General features: G+C 44.3%; 1 pseudogene across 1 annotated transcript in view; it reads left to right on the forward strand.

The window, feature by feature from the left end:
* LOC309644892 (acyl-coenzyme A synthetase ACSM5, mitochondrial-like) overlaps window positions 1–16,307 on the forward strand; it is a 46,611-nt pseudogene that overhangs the window by 26,101 nt on the left and 4,203 nt on the right. Inside the window, exons 12-16 of the transcript XR_014268642.1 lie at window positions 1,802–1,886; window positions 2,789–2,973; window positions 5,433–5,560; window positions 5,682–5,780; window positions 6,849–6,968. The product of XR_014268642.1 is annotated as an acyl-coenzyme A synthetase ACSM5, mitochondrial-like (transcript). The remainder of the gene's footprint in view (window positions 1–1,801; window positions 1,887–2,788; window positions 2,974–5,432; window positions 5,561–5,681; window positions 5,781–6,848; window positions 6,969–16,307) is intronic.

Below are 16,307 nucleotides of genomic sequence, written 5' to 3' on the forward strand. Positions count from 1 at the left end.
CTAGGGTTGCCCAGAGAAAAGCCAATTGCTTCGGGTATCCTCTCCAGATATATCTCTTCTCTTCTCTCGCCAGACCCTGGACCCTGGCTTCTAGGATCTTGAAGCCCTTCTGGCTTCCCTAGATGTCCCCTAATGTGGGTCTCTGTCACTCGTGCCCTCAGCAATTAGTCACTGCCAGGTAACCGGCACCCTCGTCTTGCCCTTGGCTTGTGAGCCTCCAACAGAGACATCTGTTTTTAGGGAGCCCCCATTCCTGCCTGTCACGGGGCTCTTTTAGCAGATGTATGGCTGGTGGCCAGCACGTCGAAGGAATAACTCTCTAAGGCTGGGCACGGGGTGCAGGGGAGCAGGCTGGGAAGCGCTGTGGCATCAGGGGTCCTTTCCGCATCTGCGAGGATACAGGAGCCAAGGTGGCCTGAGATACTTTTCCTCTGGTGGGTGTTCCTGGAACACAGTGTGTCTCAGCAGCTTAGAGCCCTCTGATTTCCAGCTCTAATCTTGGCGCCTGAGGATCCACAGTAAGTCAGCGACCTGGGCATGAGCCACCCTTCCGGAGGCTAGGATTCCAGGCCTGGGCCTGAGACTGATGTTCTGTGTGGCCTTAAGCAAGTTACTGTTCCACTCTGAGTTTTTATATTATCCACTCAATGATCTGGAAAGGGTTTTGTTTTTCTGACCCTGTGACTCAGAAAGAGCTGCGTAAGAGGTAACATTCCCTGAGATGGCCAAGGGGGCAGGCGGAGTGGGATGCTTCACCGAGGGGGAGAAGATCAGGTGCTCAGCTCTGGGCAAAGCATGTTTGACATCTGAGGGGAGAGGTCAAGCTGGTTAGGGTGCAGGAGAGAGATCCAGGCTGGAGACACACGTATGGTCATCGGCAAGGCAGCGGGGGTTCAAGCTACGATACTGGATGAGATCATGTACGGAGTGAGTGTGAATAAAGGAAATGAGGAGGAATCATTAAAAGAGACTGAGAGTAAGAGGGAAATCAGGCGGAGGAAAGGGCTAAAGGAAGTGAGAGGACAGGATGTACATCAAGCCAATGTGAGCTCTGCTTCTCCCTTCCTGGTCGGAGCATGAACCTGCTGTCAGTCTTGTACATAAATCTCCTTTTGGCCCCCTGGGTTGGAAGAACAGTTCCTGCTGGCCCCAAGGCTGTAGGGCTGTGCAATCCATAAACACAGCTAGGAAGACTGATGTTACCCCAAGTTAGGCTTGGGGATTGTCCACAGTTAATGATTAGCTGTGCCTTCTTTGAAGGTTGCAGGGATCCTGGAGCTATCCGCTTGATTAGCTGTGCCCTCCTCCAAGGCTGCAGGGGTTCTGGCACTGTCTTCTCAGGAGGGAGTAGACCAAGAGATCTCCAGAGAGACCTCCTGAAAAGACTTGGCAGGTGAGCACATTGTTAGGAATGGGCAGACGGAGTCATGCCTCACGATGGCACTAACCAATCTTTAGAAGTCAGGGCTAGCAAGGAGAGTGACAGTCCACAGGGAAAAGCAGTCTGCCATCTCCAGGGGCCAAGACAGGTCTTCCAGGTCTTAGTGAGGAGGCAGCAATGGGCAAAGGAAAAAGGAGTGTTTAGCACAGCAAAAGGGAGGGACTGGGGTGGCTGGGAGAAGGGTGGTCAAAGTGGGATGGGAGTTGGCTGGTGGTCAGGGAAGGAAGCCTCTCAGAGGAGGTGAGGTCAGAAGAATGAGAAAGAGCCAGCCACAGAGGAGAGAGAGATCAGCAGGTAGAAAGGCAATAAATATTCCTGCGTAGGAGCTGCTAAGGAAATCTTCATTCCTTATCCTTTTAGAAAATAGGAGAGGAATCCCAAGTGTCAGAGACCTTAAGCATCCTGACTGCTGCTGCCCGAACAACAGGGAATGGGAATCTGGCCAGTTGGTGGGACTCCTGGCTGGATTCCTTGAGTCAAAGGTCATTAGACTTAAATTCTGCAACTCCCATCAGGGTGCACATGTTGGAACTCAGAGACCAGTAGCCTTTGAACTACTTTCCCTGGAACCAATGCAGAGATAGAAATGATAATCACAACAGTTATAATTTCTAAAGTGATACTGTATGTTAGGTCCTGTGTGCTAAATGCATAGTATTCTCAGTGGAAGGAAATAGATGCTACTTGTATTAGTCAACGTTTGCTATAATAACAAGCATCCCGAACGTCTCAGGTGCTCATAACCATGCATATTTTTCCCATGAGTCTGGGGATTACCTGTGGCTGTGCTGGGCTCAGCTCTGCTCCACGTGTGTTCTGGAACCCAGGCTGGAGGTAGGCCCATCTGGGGGACATGCTACTCTCATGGCAGAGGGCAGAAATGCAAGAGTCTCTGACCAACCACACAACACTCATATCTCACTGACCAAAGCATCTCCTAAGGACAAGCCAAAGTCAATGAGAGGCACAAATACACTCTTCTCAGAATGCACTGGGCAAGTCATGTGAGAATGAATGAGGACATACATATAATTCTACTACAGGGAGTTGTTGGTAACAACAATTCAGTCTACCACACCACTGTGTTTGAAGCACAAAAGGATTTATTACATGGAATTGGATGTTCACAAAACTGTCAGAAGTGTTAGAGAAATAGGATTTAGAGCAGGTGTTGTGCTGTTGGAGAATGGCACATCAGAAGGCGACTGAGATGGATGCTGACTGCCAATTCACCCCTAACCACAACAAACTAATTTCTGGAAGAACCCTGTAAAGTTGAGATGAATCTCCTGAAGCAACTGATGACTGTACAGAAAGACTCACCTCTGTTTTTTCTTTCCTTCACAGGTTTGAACGTGCATTGGCTGCAGAAACTCCAGGGGCTTTGCATCCTATGGGGGACTCAGATATCCAGTCGCACTGCCCACATTCATACCAGGCAACTGGCATCGCTGCCATGGGGCCACCAGGAAATTCCTGCCAAATTTAACTTTGCTAGTGATGTGATAAATCACTGGGCTGGCATGGAGAAGGTAATGGGGCAGAGAAGAGGCACAGAGTTGGAAAATTTGGCTGAGTTCACTAATTCATCCATTCATTCAATAAATATGTATTGAGCAATTATTATGTGTCAGGCACTGTGCTGTGAACGAGATGTTTATCTTCCGTGGAGGCAGCATATGGTAGAAGCAAGAGAAGGTGGGCTTGGCAGAAAGAAGGGCCCAGGAGGCTAGTGGAGCAATCTGAGAATCCCCCCCAGGCAGCTGATACACAGTTGGCCTGCAAATACTGCACATGCTCCGTTGTCACCTCCCACGGTGAAACAAGGACTAGTGGGTTGGGGTCATAGAGGCGGTAGATTTGGGTTTAATAAAAGAAAATCAGCATTCTCTTATTAAACCAGCACCAGCCAAAGACTGAGTCAGTCTTCTCAGAAAGCTATGTGTCCTTGTCTTAGGGATATGCAAGTAGGATGACTGCTAGGCAGGGATTGTCAAAAAGACTCCAACCTGAGACATCAGAGAAAGAGAGTGATGTGGGAATTCCTAAACCAGGACTGTGGTGAGGAAGCCATGCTCAGCCCCCTTTGTCTCCTAGTGGGATAGTGGACTCTGAGAGGGGTGAGGGGAGTCCCAGAGTTACCTACCTACCAAGAGGCATTGGTAAGAAATAAGGACAAGGGGTGTTCAGCATCTGAGAGTGGGCACTTTGCCTAGCGAAAAGACTGACTATTCACCCTGCCTTTCTTAGCCTCTCATTAAGATTCCATTTGAAGAATTATCTTTCTCCAGTAACCCTTTTATGCCCCCAAGAGCTGTTTTATGACAGAAAGCTTATTGCCCCTGAACTATATATAGCAACATTCTCCCAAGGGCAGTCCCTCCCCCTCCCTAAAGTACCATCCCCCTGCTCTATGCCATTGACCTCCTTTAGAGCCATGCAAGATGCTTCACGCTGAGATTTCACCATAAGCTGGAAGCAGTCCTATCTTCAGATCTTGGAATATTAAAAATAGGTGATCCTTGAATCCAACTGCCTCACTATATGGGTGAGGATGGTAAAGTCAGAGATTACAAGACTCATTCAAGTCCACTACAGTGAACAATGGGCAGGGAAGACCTCAAACACATACCTTCTGACACCAAGATGATTAAATGATAAAGTAAATAATAAATCCAATAGTAATAGTTGCTGCCATTTATTGCAAGTGTACCACATGGCAAGCACTCTCCTAAAGCAGTTCACTACATTAAACTCATTTAATCCTTCCAATTACCCCATGAAGTCCTTGGAGCCAAATTACTTGAGTTTAAAACCCTGTTCCACTAATTACTGTGTGATCTTAAGCAAGTTATTCATCTCTCATGCCTCAGTTTCCTCACCTGTAAAATGTGTATTACAATATCTCATAGCATTATCATGGATATCTAAGGGCATTAATATTTGTGAAACACTTAGAACAGTGGTACATAAGTGTGTAAAATGAAAGAATTGTAGATTGAAAATATCATTCCCATTATACAGATGAGGAAAACTGAGCCTCGGAGATGAAGGCACAGCTACACTGCACTTCTCCAAGCGTTTCCTGTCCATTGTCCCACTCTATTCTCACATGCCAGTGAAGTAGTTAAGGCATAGGATTCTCCCCATTCAACAAAAGAGGAGGCATCCTCAGAGAAGTTAACAGATTGACCCAAAGCCACAGAGTTAATGCCAGCAGGGGCTGCATAGTTGTCAGGAGAAAAAGTCAGGCTGGAGGTCAAGAGACTTGGCTTCTGGTCTCAGCTCTGCCATCTGTAATGGCTGTGTGACCTTGGACTTACCTCTTGATCTTTCAGATCTTCAATACCCCTATCTTCCAAATGAAGGAGCTAGGCTATGAATTCCCTATGCCACCTTTTAACCCAGTGACCAAACATTCAACCTGGAGCTCACACCCTTACCCTTGAACAAGATATAAAGATGCTCTATCAAGGGGTCAATCTCAATCCTTCTCACTGCTCATAAACAAGTGTCTCAGCTGAACAGAGGGGTTCAGCCATTATAGAAATATGCACATTGACTCAGGCCCTGGTGGCTTGCTGGTGTATCTCTGGAACTTTCAAATCTAACAATCTAGACCCAAGAAAAATGTCTAATAAATCTTGGTGCCCTTGAGTGGTGTTGTGGAGCGGAGCAGGGGTTAGGCTGATGATTGAAGGGAAGGTGGAATCAGTTGGGGAAAAGGCCCTAGAGCATGGGTGAATGAATTCATCAATATTATCCATCAGGCTGGACCCAGGGGGGTAGGTGAGAGACCCTGGGTGAAATAAAATAAAAAGGGAAGTTCCAGATCCATCTGGGGGCTGAAATTGGTGAGTTCAGGGCAGTCCCACCAAGTGTAGTAGTTCAAGTTGTAAAATGAACAGTCTGCACATCTGGTCATGGCAGCCCTGGGGCAGAGAATTTAGGCTTTGTAGGTATAATGACTCTGTCTTTCTGTGGTCACCAGGGCAATCCTGAGAACACAGAAGCCAACATTAAAGGGGATTTTTGGCTGCTGGGAGACTGGGGAATCAAGGTTCAAGACGGATATTTCCAATTCATGGGACGGGCAGATGATGTCGTTAACTCCAATGGGTAAGCTTGGTTTCTGGGCTGGAAAGGGTAATCTGGTCCTTTATTCTGTCTGATTCTAGACTTTTGGGCTGAGCTAGAGGTTGAGTGTCCAGTTTTCTCTGAAGGACAGGTCCTTCTACAGGTACCGGATTGGGCCCTCCGAAGTGGAGAATGCACTGATGGAGCACCTGCTGTGGCTGAGACAGCTGTAGTAAGAAGCCCGGATCCCATCTGAGGAGAGGTGTTGGGGAAGCAGTAGCCTGGGGGTGTGCAGATGGTAGTTAAGAGTATGGGGCTCTTAACTACCCATACTGTCTGGGGCTGGACGGTCTGCATCCGAATCTTAGCCCTGCTGCTTACTAGCTCTGTGTCCTTGGGCAAGCAAGCTACTTAGCCTCTCTGCCTCAGTTTAACCATATGTAAGATGAAGTGTTTTTGTGAGGATTAAATGTGTTAATATTTGTAAAGTGCTTGAAACAAAGCCTGGCATGTAGCAAGCACCATATAAAGTCTATTATTTGGGGGCTTCAGGGATTCTATCCTGTTGTTTGGCATTTGAATCAGAATCTGACCTGACCAGAACAGAGGAGGAATTTGAGCCAAGAGACAGAGCCTTCAAGGCGTGGGGTTTATAGTGAAAGTAGGGGAAGAAGAAAGACCCTTATAATGCCAAGGTTAGAGAAATAGGCCCAGATAAAATCTAAAGGAGCTTGGTGTATGTGAAGGAAAAGGTTAAGGTGGAGAGATGTGGGTCGATGTCCAGGTATATTTCTGCAGGGTGAAAATTGATAATATCATACCTCTGGCACGCATGGGAAATATCATAGGTTCCACTAGGCAAATGGGGTCCAACCCTGGCTGCCAAGAACTGAGCTAAGCCATGCTATATATGATTTCTTTTTATTTCCCATTAACTAAGTATGACAATTGGATCTCTATTTTATAGGTGTGCAAACTAGTTTGGAGAGGTTAAACAAATCATTTAGGTTTATTGTCCCCAGTCTATTTTCCTCTCTTCTCTTATAACCATTTCCCCCCATCATTCTCTATTGTCCCTGGGATATGAGGTGATCCTGGTCTCAATCTACAGTCCTACCTGCTCAACCAGTAGACAACTTGAGAGAGAGTTGGAACTTTGGCCATGCTTGTCCCCAGTTCCTCCCTTTCCCTTGCCCCAGATATCTGGAGGTGCCAGTGAGGGGATATAAAGGTGGTGGCTATGATGGTAGCCTTGGCACCGATTTCCCATTATCCCAGGAGACAGCGATGCACTCTGATCATTCTCTCTTGGCCCTCATCCTTGCTGTAGGTAATCAAGGCATTTGTGGCCCTGGCTCCACAGTTTCTGTCCCATGACCCGGACGAGCTCACCAAGGAGCTGCAGCAGCATGTGAAGTCAGTGACAGCCCCATACAAGTACCCAAGGAAGGTAAGGTCTCTGCATCTCTGGATTCCCATGCTCCCCCTTACTTAGGGAAGGAAAGACGGTTCTCCTCTTGTATTTCTATTTTTCAGGCTGAGGACAAAGACTTTAAAGTTCTGCCTGATTATGACCAAGAAAGTCCAAAAAGACAATCCAGTAACTGTCTAGATGCCTGAAAATTGGCCTTTAATTCACTCTGAATTGAAAGTCATATTCTCCCATGGGAACAAGTTCTAGCCAATACCTGGCCTATATTCCCACTCTTGGTATTGAGGTCTTGCTATATTATTCAGGATTCTCTCAGTTGCATGTGACAGAAATTCAACGTGAAGTGTATTGCTCACACAGCTGGAAAGTCCAAGGTTGGGGAAGCTTCCTTGTGGCTGATACCAGGCATTCAAATGATGTGATCAGGGATGTCTTTTTCATCTCTTGACTCTCCTTCTTTCTGTATTGGCTTCATTTCTTAAAATGCTATCCCTTTGAGATAGCCCCCAGCAGATCCAAACAGTTTCATCAGCTTAGATAATCCTGGTAGAAAAAAAGCATCTTTTCCCTCAAAGGCACCAGCAAAACTCTTCAACTTGATTCTCATTGGACCACTTTAGGTCAGGTGCCCATGATTAAACCAATCCTGGTGACCAGGTGAATGGGCACTCTGATTGGCCAGTTCTGAGTCATGTGATCAACCTTGGAGAGAGTGCAGGAAAGATGGGAGAGAGAGCTGCCCTACACCCATGACATGAACTGAGTGAGGAAGGGGTGTCTCCCCACAGTAAAAGGGAACTGCTCTTACTGGAAAAGGTAAATAGCATAGAATACACTCTACCTGTATTCAGCTGTTTTTACTCTGGGGCAGGGAACTAAGGCATGGAGGTTGATGCAGAAGGGGAATCCCAGTTTTTGGGGGTGGGTACAAAATAGAACCTTGCTCCAGGGAAAGAAAAAAATTTATTTATTTATTTATAGACGCGCAGGCTCAGTAGTTGTGGCTCACGGGCTTAGCTGCTCCGCGGCATGAGGGATCTTCCCAGACCAGGGCTCGAACCCGTGTCCCCTCCATTGGCAGGCAGACTCTCAACCACTGCACCACCAGGGAAGCCCAGAAAAAATTATTTTTGTGTCTGGGGTAGAAAGTGAGAGCAACCCCGTTACGCCTAACACCCCTCAGATTCTTATGTAACCCAGATTCTCACTGATGTTTTGTCAGCACAGGCTAATTATCATAGATGGGTTTTCTGAGAAGCGAACTCTGGGAAGGAAATTAACATGCAAAGGTTTATTAGGGAGTGCTTTGAGATCAACACCTGGGGAAGGAAATAGAAGGGAAGGGAGAGAAAGGTGTTTACCCAAAACAAATAGACTGTTAGTTATTCCTCCATCAAAAATGGGTTTATTTGAGATCAGCAAAGGATTGCAATTCGGGGTCTGCAACCATGGCAAGCCATATGCAAGTTCACCTGCAACAGGGAGAGGAGAACTCTTTTGAAGAGGAGAAAAGGAAGTTGGCAGGGCTATAGTAAACAAAGCATCCAGGGGAGGAGCTGAGAGTTCAAAGTATAGTGTCCTTTCATTGGCTGAGTTGTGGAAGTCTCTCATTGGCTGAGCTCAATGGCAAGAAGAGGAAGTCCTTTTTCTTCCCATTGGGCTCTGCTCTTGTCATAGGGCATGAGAGCTTCCCCTTCTGGTCTTCCAGCTCTATTTCAGTTGAGGTTTTTATTTATTAAGTCCATATGTTACCAAGATCATAGATATTGAGGATCGTTTGAAATGTTATGTCATCATCAAAGGGTTGGTGAACAATCTTCCACCAGGCCTGGTCCAGTTATCTTGGGAAAGTTTTCTCATCAGATGTCATTTGATTCAATTCCAGGAAATCTTTACTTTCAGGCCCTCAGATGGGCACATCCAGTCAGGGTTTGGTGCTTTCTTTAGTTGTGTCCCATGAATCCAAGAGTCTAGTTACTGGAGTTTGGCAGCACAGGGTCAGTTGGCAGTACCTGATAAGAGCCTTTCCAGTGAGGTTGAAGAGAATCTTTTTCTGGATGTGTCTTTTTCAATAGACAAAATCTCCAGGTTGCAGGGTGTGATGCTCAACATCTTCATTTCCTGAGTTCACTGTGAAATGATTGCTCTACCAAAAAGTGGTTATTTTTAAGAGAAGCACTTAGGTCTTTGCAATGTTGGAGTAGTTCTCCTTTTATTAGTTGTTGGTCAAAAGAGGCAAGTGCATTTGGTGGCCTGTGACTATCTCAAAGGGTGAGAGCTTGTGAGTTCCAAAAGGAGTGGATTTAAGATTTAGAAGGACCAACAGCAATGCTTTTGGCCAAGGTATTTGGAAGGCCTCTACAAATTTTGCCAACTGATTCTTAATAATGCTGTTAGTGTGTTTGAGTAAACCAGAAGTTTGAGGGTGGTAAGCACAGTGAAAGTGTTGTAAAACTGGCCAAAGAGTGCAGACTTGTTCAAGTACCTGGCCAGTAAAATGGGTTCTTCAATCACTGTGACGTTCCGGAGGTGTTCTCCAGGTAGGATAATCTTTTCCTATTGTATCAGCCACAGAAAAGGCAGTAGCCTGTCTGCAAGAAAAGGCTTCAGTAGAGTGTGAAATATACAGCCCATGATGAAAACATACTTATATCCATTAGATGGATTCAGTTGTATGAAATCCATTTGCCAGACCTCAAATGAAACTTTAGGCAGTTTAAAATGTCCAGGGGCAATATGAACAGGCTTTCCTGGGTTGTACTTCAGACAAGAGGGACAAGTGAGGTAGGCCTTTTTTTTTTTCTTCAGCTTTGTTAAAGTTTCCCCATCAGTATTGATTAATGAAAGCTACTGTTTTGTTAGTAGACCAATGGTTTAATACATGTACAGTGGTGAGGAGTAGGAATTTTAGAGTCTCTGGTAGGACTGGGTTATTATTTGGTCCAAACCAGAGCTTTCTCTTTTTATCAAACCAACAATTCTTGAAATTTCAATCTTGTTTTCCTTTTATGAGGCCAATTATTTGGTTTCTGTAGCCAGTTCTTCTAAATTATCATTTGGGGAAATATCCCTTTGGACCATGACAGAGGTTTGGCTGCTGTTGGTCCCTTTAAGGGCAACATTTCCTGCAGAAATATCAGCAAAGTGATTTCCTCTTGCTTCCAGAGAGTCAAGTTTAGAATGCCCCCAGAATCTTAATAATAGCTAAAGCAACAGGCAAAAGTATTGCATTCAATAATTCCTGAACATAGGGGCCATTTTTAATTTTATTTCTGGTGGAAGTAAGGAAGCCACATTACTTCCACAATATTCCAAAATCATGAGCTATGGAGTAGCATATCTACTATCAGTATAAATATTGACAGTTTTGTCCTTGGCTAAAGTACACGCTCTTGTAAGAGTATATAATTCAGCCTGTGATCAGAAGTAGCCATAGGTAAAGATGCTGCTTCAACAACATCAAAAGGAGTTGTAATAGCGTACCCAGCACAATGTTTGCCATCGCCACCTTTTAAATAAAAACCACCAGTGAACCATGAGAAGTCAACATTACCCAGTAGAGTTTCCTGTAGATCACCATGAAGAGTCAGGAGGTGGTTCACCAGTGTTAAGCAGTCATGAAGGACATCCCTGGTGATGGAGGGGAGAAGACTAGCTGGATTAAAGCCACTACAGTGTAAAAGAGTTATGAGAGGAGCAGTTAACAAAAGGACTTCATAGGAGGTGAGGTGGCCAACTGAGAAATGTTGGGTATGATGGAAATTCAGGAGAGCTTCTACTGCATGAGGTACAAAAATGGTTAAAGGGAATCTCACAATGATTTTCGTGGTGGCCTTAATCAAAAGGGCAGTGGCCATAACAGCAGTAAGGCAAGGGGGTTATCCCCATGCCACAGGGTCCAGTTGCTGGCTATAATACCCTATAGGTTGATGATGGTCTCCATGTTTTTGAGTGAGTACCTCAAGGGCATTCCCTTCCTTTTCATATACAAAAGGGAAAAAGGGACTCTGATAATTGGATTGCCCAAGGGCAGATGAGTTCATCAAACGCTCCTTTAAGGCTTCGAAGGCTATGCCATCTTGTTCTTTCCATAAAATTGGGCCAGGTTTGTTATTCTTTAGTAAAACATACAGAGACTTGGTCATAAGAGAGGAATTTGGAATCCAATTTCAGCAATAACTAACTAGCCTGAGAAAACCTCACGGTTGGCACTTAGTTTTAGGTTTTGGGAAACTTAGGACACTATGAAGTCTATCTGGATCTAAGTGTAGCCTTTGCTCTGATATCAGATTCCTAAGTATCAAACACAAATCTGGGTGGACTGCAAATTTCACCTGGCAACCTTAAGTCCCTTTAAGGCTAAAAGGTTTAGCAAGTGGATGCTGTCTTCCTCTGAAGAGACTGGAGAAGGCGAGCAAAGAAGCAAACCATCCACATATTGCAGCAAAGCAGAACCTCTAGGGAACTTGATATCACCCAGATCAGCCTTCAGGATTTGTGACAAACTCTCAATAAAACCCTGAGGCATTACTGTCCAGTTAAGTTGTTTTTCTTCCTAGGTAAGGCGAAAGGTGTTGGCTAGTTCATCAACTAGAATACTAAAGAATCAACTGCATAAATAGTAAAGAATTTGCTTCCAGTGGGAGTGGGTATTAGTAGTAATGAGGGTTAGGAGCAGCAGGGTATTGAGGGATAACAATGATGTTTATTGTTCGGAGGTCCTGGACAGATCTCTGCCCTCAGCCTTTAGGTTTTCTCACTGGTAAAATAGAAGTTTTAGAATAGAAGTATACAAGGGCTAATACAAGGGATAATGAGGCCTTGAGCCTTGTAATCTTCTATTATGGACTTTTTATGCCTTGAAGAGCTTCTTTACTTTTGGATATTGATTAATTCCGGGAAGAGGTTTTGAGGGGTCTATCTGAATCTTGATGGGAGGTGCCCTGTGCATTTTGCCAATATCAGGTGGAGATTTTGCTCGTCAGGAGGTTGGTAGCCAATCTAATAGGGACAGATGATCAGTATTTCCAGAATCAGCTCTAGTACCATCAGAGACAGAGCAAATAAAGGATATCAAAGGATCATTTAATCCACACGGTTGGCTGCTTTGATGACTACTGTCAAATTCTAGAATTATTTTCCCCCCTTTTTGAGAAAGAAATTCTGACATGATACTTTTCTAAGAAGTACCAGCCTAATAAATGGGTAGGGGCAGAGGAACTAAGTAGGAAAGGGTATGTATCTCTCAAAGGGCCTAAACGAAAGGGAATGGGTTCAGAGGCAGGAATCTCTTGAGGTTCATTAGAGATCCCCACTATCTGATCTGTTTTAGTACTCCGAGACAGGGGCTGCTTTATAGTAGTGCAGCTGAGCACTGAGAGCGTGGCTCCTGTGTCAGTTAGGACTGGCAGTAATTCATCCCAAATCTGCAGAAATGTTTCTCCAAGCTGATTAAGAGGGAGGAATGGGAAGAGCCCAGAGCCTCATCATTGAGAATTGAGAGAATGTTGGAGGGCTGAAGGTGCCTGAAGCACTTAAATTTGTAACACTCTCTTTTACGATATTCTGGATCTTTGCAATAATAGCACAAACTAGGGGTTTTTTTGTTTGTTTGTTTTGGTTTTGGTTTTTTGTTTTGTTTTTGTTTTTGTTTTGTTTTGTTTTTTGGTCTACGGGCCTTCATTTGCTGTAGTTGAAGATTAAGAATTTTAGCAGTCTGTCACCTTTTAGGTGACAGAGTGTGAGACAGCTGGTTTGCCAGATTAACTAAATCGGGAGCGGACATAGTTTCCCATTCCATCCTGGTCCTTTTTAATGGAGTGAAATGTCCTGGTTCAAACCACTAATAAACATAGAGCTAAAAGCTACCCCAAGTGGAATCAACATCTGCAGAAAGACCAGAATATTCTTTTAAAATGTTCTGAAGTTGATTGTAATGGTCACGAACAGATTTATCAGATTTTGGTGTGCAAGCCTGAATTTTGTTCCAATCAACAGGCTTCGGGAAAGCCCTAGGAATTGCCCGATCAGGCCTAATCACATAATAAGTTAGCAGATCATATAATGAGTTGGCAGGCTGGTCTCCTGGTTGTAATTCTAGAGACCTTTCAGGATTTTCCCAATTAACAGTTTTCATCCACTACTGAGCCTGGCCTTCACCGACAAGCTGATATAAACTGGAGAAACCAGGTTAAATTTGAGTGACTATATTAAATTTCTCAACAAATCTGTGAGGATCTTTGGTTGCTTTGGGAAAATCTTTGACTATGGCTCGCAGTTCAGGTTTAGTTCAGGGAATATAAGAAATTAAGGGTTTAGCTTCTGGATTCTCAGAAGGCCTGATTTTAAAGGGACAGATACTGATCGAGTCAGAGGGAAAGGGAGTGGGGAGAGTTTCAGAGAAAAAGGGAAGTTTGGTGAGAGAATTAGTAAGTGGGAACTGAGGATATAGAGGAGGTGTAGGTGACATAGAAGGGAAGGAGGAAGATAGCACTGGAGGTGGGGCCTGAGCAGGAGGGACTGAGGTAGAGCCACAAAATTGCACCAGAGACAGAGCTTGAGACAAAGAAGCCAAGGAAGAAGAGCCGGTGGCTTCAAAGGCCATTTTATCTTTCTTTCTTTGTTTGCCTCAGTTAATTTTAAAATCTTATTTTGCAGAGAGGCAATGTGAGGCTCCTGATAACATTTGGATGTCTTAAAACACTAATTGAAATAGGTGTTCCATTCAGTTTTGGAAATTTTAGAGCTACAGTTGTTCAATTTGATTTTAAGAGAGGTAAGTTTGGGGTTTTCATAAGTTCCCCGTAATGACCATTGATGTTCTAAATTGTCTTTAGTTAAGTCAGTCCATGTAGTTAGAAATGAGCATGAGTGAGGACTGTGGTTTTCAAACATAAAATAGACCAGAGTCCCTGGTGGGGTACGGTCAAAATATTTAGATAACTGGGAATTCTATTTCCCAGAGGTTTTTCTCTAGAATAAAAGAATAATTTTCAAACAGCCTGAACAACTCAAACAAGCTAAATTGCCTGCAGGCCTACTGCCAACCAGTCCTGAGGGAATAGTTTGGTCCCAGAGGAGCTAGGCCAAAAGCAGCTCAGTGCAGTTCCAATAGGACAACCGCTATTTCAAAAGGAATTGGGTCAAAGGCTGAATCAGCACAATTCCAGTTAAATAACCCCTGTTCCCAAAGGAATAGGCTGAAGGCTAGTCAGTTCCAGGAGAAACAGCCCCTGTTCCAAAGAGAATCAGGCCAAAGGTTAGCGCAGTTCAGCTGGGACAGCCTGATTTTAATATCAGGCCAAAGTCTCAAATAAGTATCAATACTTGCATACAGAACAAGGCCTTAAGGAGAAAGGATGAAACCTTTAAATAGATCCTGAATAAAACCTGGATTTTGTCCACAAACTATAGTTTGCCAACACAAAGAGGGTAGAAGTGCAAACCCAGGAGAAAACTTACCCCCAAACTCCAGGGCAGAATGTGGAGATGCACTGTCACGTCGTCTCAGTGAGGGCTTCAGCCAACCCCATGAGGAATTCTGAAGCTAGGACAACCTTTCAGGGTTTCCTGGGGGAAGGCAAGGAGGAGGGTCTTTACGCTCACATAGGTCCGGCATGGATGCAAGCTGCCCTGGGAAGGGGTGTAGCCCCGGGAGAGATAGCCCTTCTTGGCTGCTGCACTCCCCAAAGGGGTTTGGCAGTGGAAAAGTCTTTCATTTCTGCAGGGGGATCTGAGTCACACGTCAAAGAATCCACCACGCAGACTTTCAGCCTCAAACTGATAGTGAGGCATTACAGCACAGTCTCTGAAATCAGACTGTTACATTCAAAATTCACCTCCATCACTTACTTTCTCAACAGTTGCTCTGTGCCTCAATTTCCTTATCTGTAAATTGGGCTAATGGTGTTACTCCTTCACAGGTTGTTAAGAAGATGAGTTAATATTTGTAAGGCATAAGGCACTTAGAAGAGCGACCAGCACATAATAAACATTTCATAAGTATTTTAAAAGGAGACTAGAAATCCAATCATATTATGAATTTTGAATTGTAACTGAACATCTTGGCGTATCGAGTGGAGTGGTCCTATCACACAGTATAACACTATATTATTCAATAGGTGTGTCTCCTTTTACGAGTCTTTCCTCTAGAATGCCCTCAGCAGCAGGTCATTTCCACTTCCTCCCTCCTTCCAGTGACTACATCCTTCTGCTTCCTTCTTCATGGTATGCAGAGTAGCTTTCTTCTTACCATTAAACCCGGATCTCCCCTGTGGCTTCCTTCTACCTTCTGCCTACACTACAGGGGCCAAACAGTAAATATTTTAGGTCATACTGTCTTTATTGCAACTCTGCCCTTACAGTGTGAAAGCAGCCAGAGACAACTGTCAATGAATGGGTCTGGTTGTGTTTAAATAAAACTTCATTTACAAAAACAGAAGGAGGGCTGGATTTTGCCCACAGACTATAGTTTGCCAACTCCTGATCTACTCCATTGTGATTTTAACACACTCCTTCCTCAACAAAGTCAGTCTTACTTTATGGAAGGTTCCCATATCAGCTGCTAAGAAGACAGTTTTTCTATATCAGTATCCTTATTGTTATTGTTTGTGTTAAACCCAAGACCATCTACTGCTAGACCAAAGCCCTGGCAAGCTGGTCCATACGTTGGGAAGCCTCAATGAATTGTCTTCATCATCCGTATCTTAGGATTCAGGAATATTTGAAATGGATGGGTCCTTGATATCAAACATTCCTTTTCACCAGTAAGAAAAGTGAAATTGGAGAGATTATATAGTTTTTCCAAGGACACACCAATAGGAAATGACTGAGATGGAATTCAAAACCAGGCTTTCTAACTCTTAGATGTCTATTCTCTCTAGTCTAGATTAATAACCACACCTAATATTTTTGAGTGTTTACCCTGTTGGAGAGGAAAAAATGTTCCTCTACCCTTCTAGGTTCTTCTGGTTGGTCTAAGTATTAAATCAATATGAGACAGATAAACAGGAGAAATCAAACAAAAGTTTAATGGTGTATGCATGGGAGAGACCCAGGAAAACTGAGTAACTTGCCAAAATGGCCAAAGCCCTCACCTTAAATACCATCTTCAGCTGAAGGCAAAAGAGGATGTTGGGGGTAGTGGTTTGGGACCTCAAAAGGGAGTAAGGCAGTTCACATGGAGATGGAAAAGCAAATGTTTGGTAAATAGCAAAAAATGTTTGCTGAGCTGTACAGAGACCATGGGTCGCAGGGTGGGCACTGATGTGTAGGCCCTGCTGAGTCCTCCCCAGCACACCTAGCCCATATTCTTTACAGATATCTCTGGTGAACAGACTCTTTATCTAAATTCTTTTA

This window comes from Balaenoptera physalus (assembly GCF_965194825.1).
Source record: "Balaenoptera physalus genome assembly, chromosome: 16".
In the NCBI taxonomy this organism is placed as follows: Eukaryota; Metazoa; Chordata; class Mammalia; order Artiodactyla; family Balaenopteridae; genus Balaenoptera; species Balaenoptera physalus.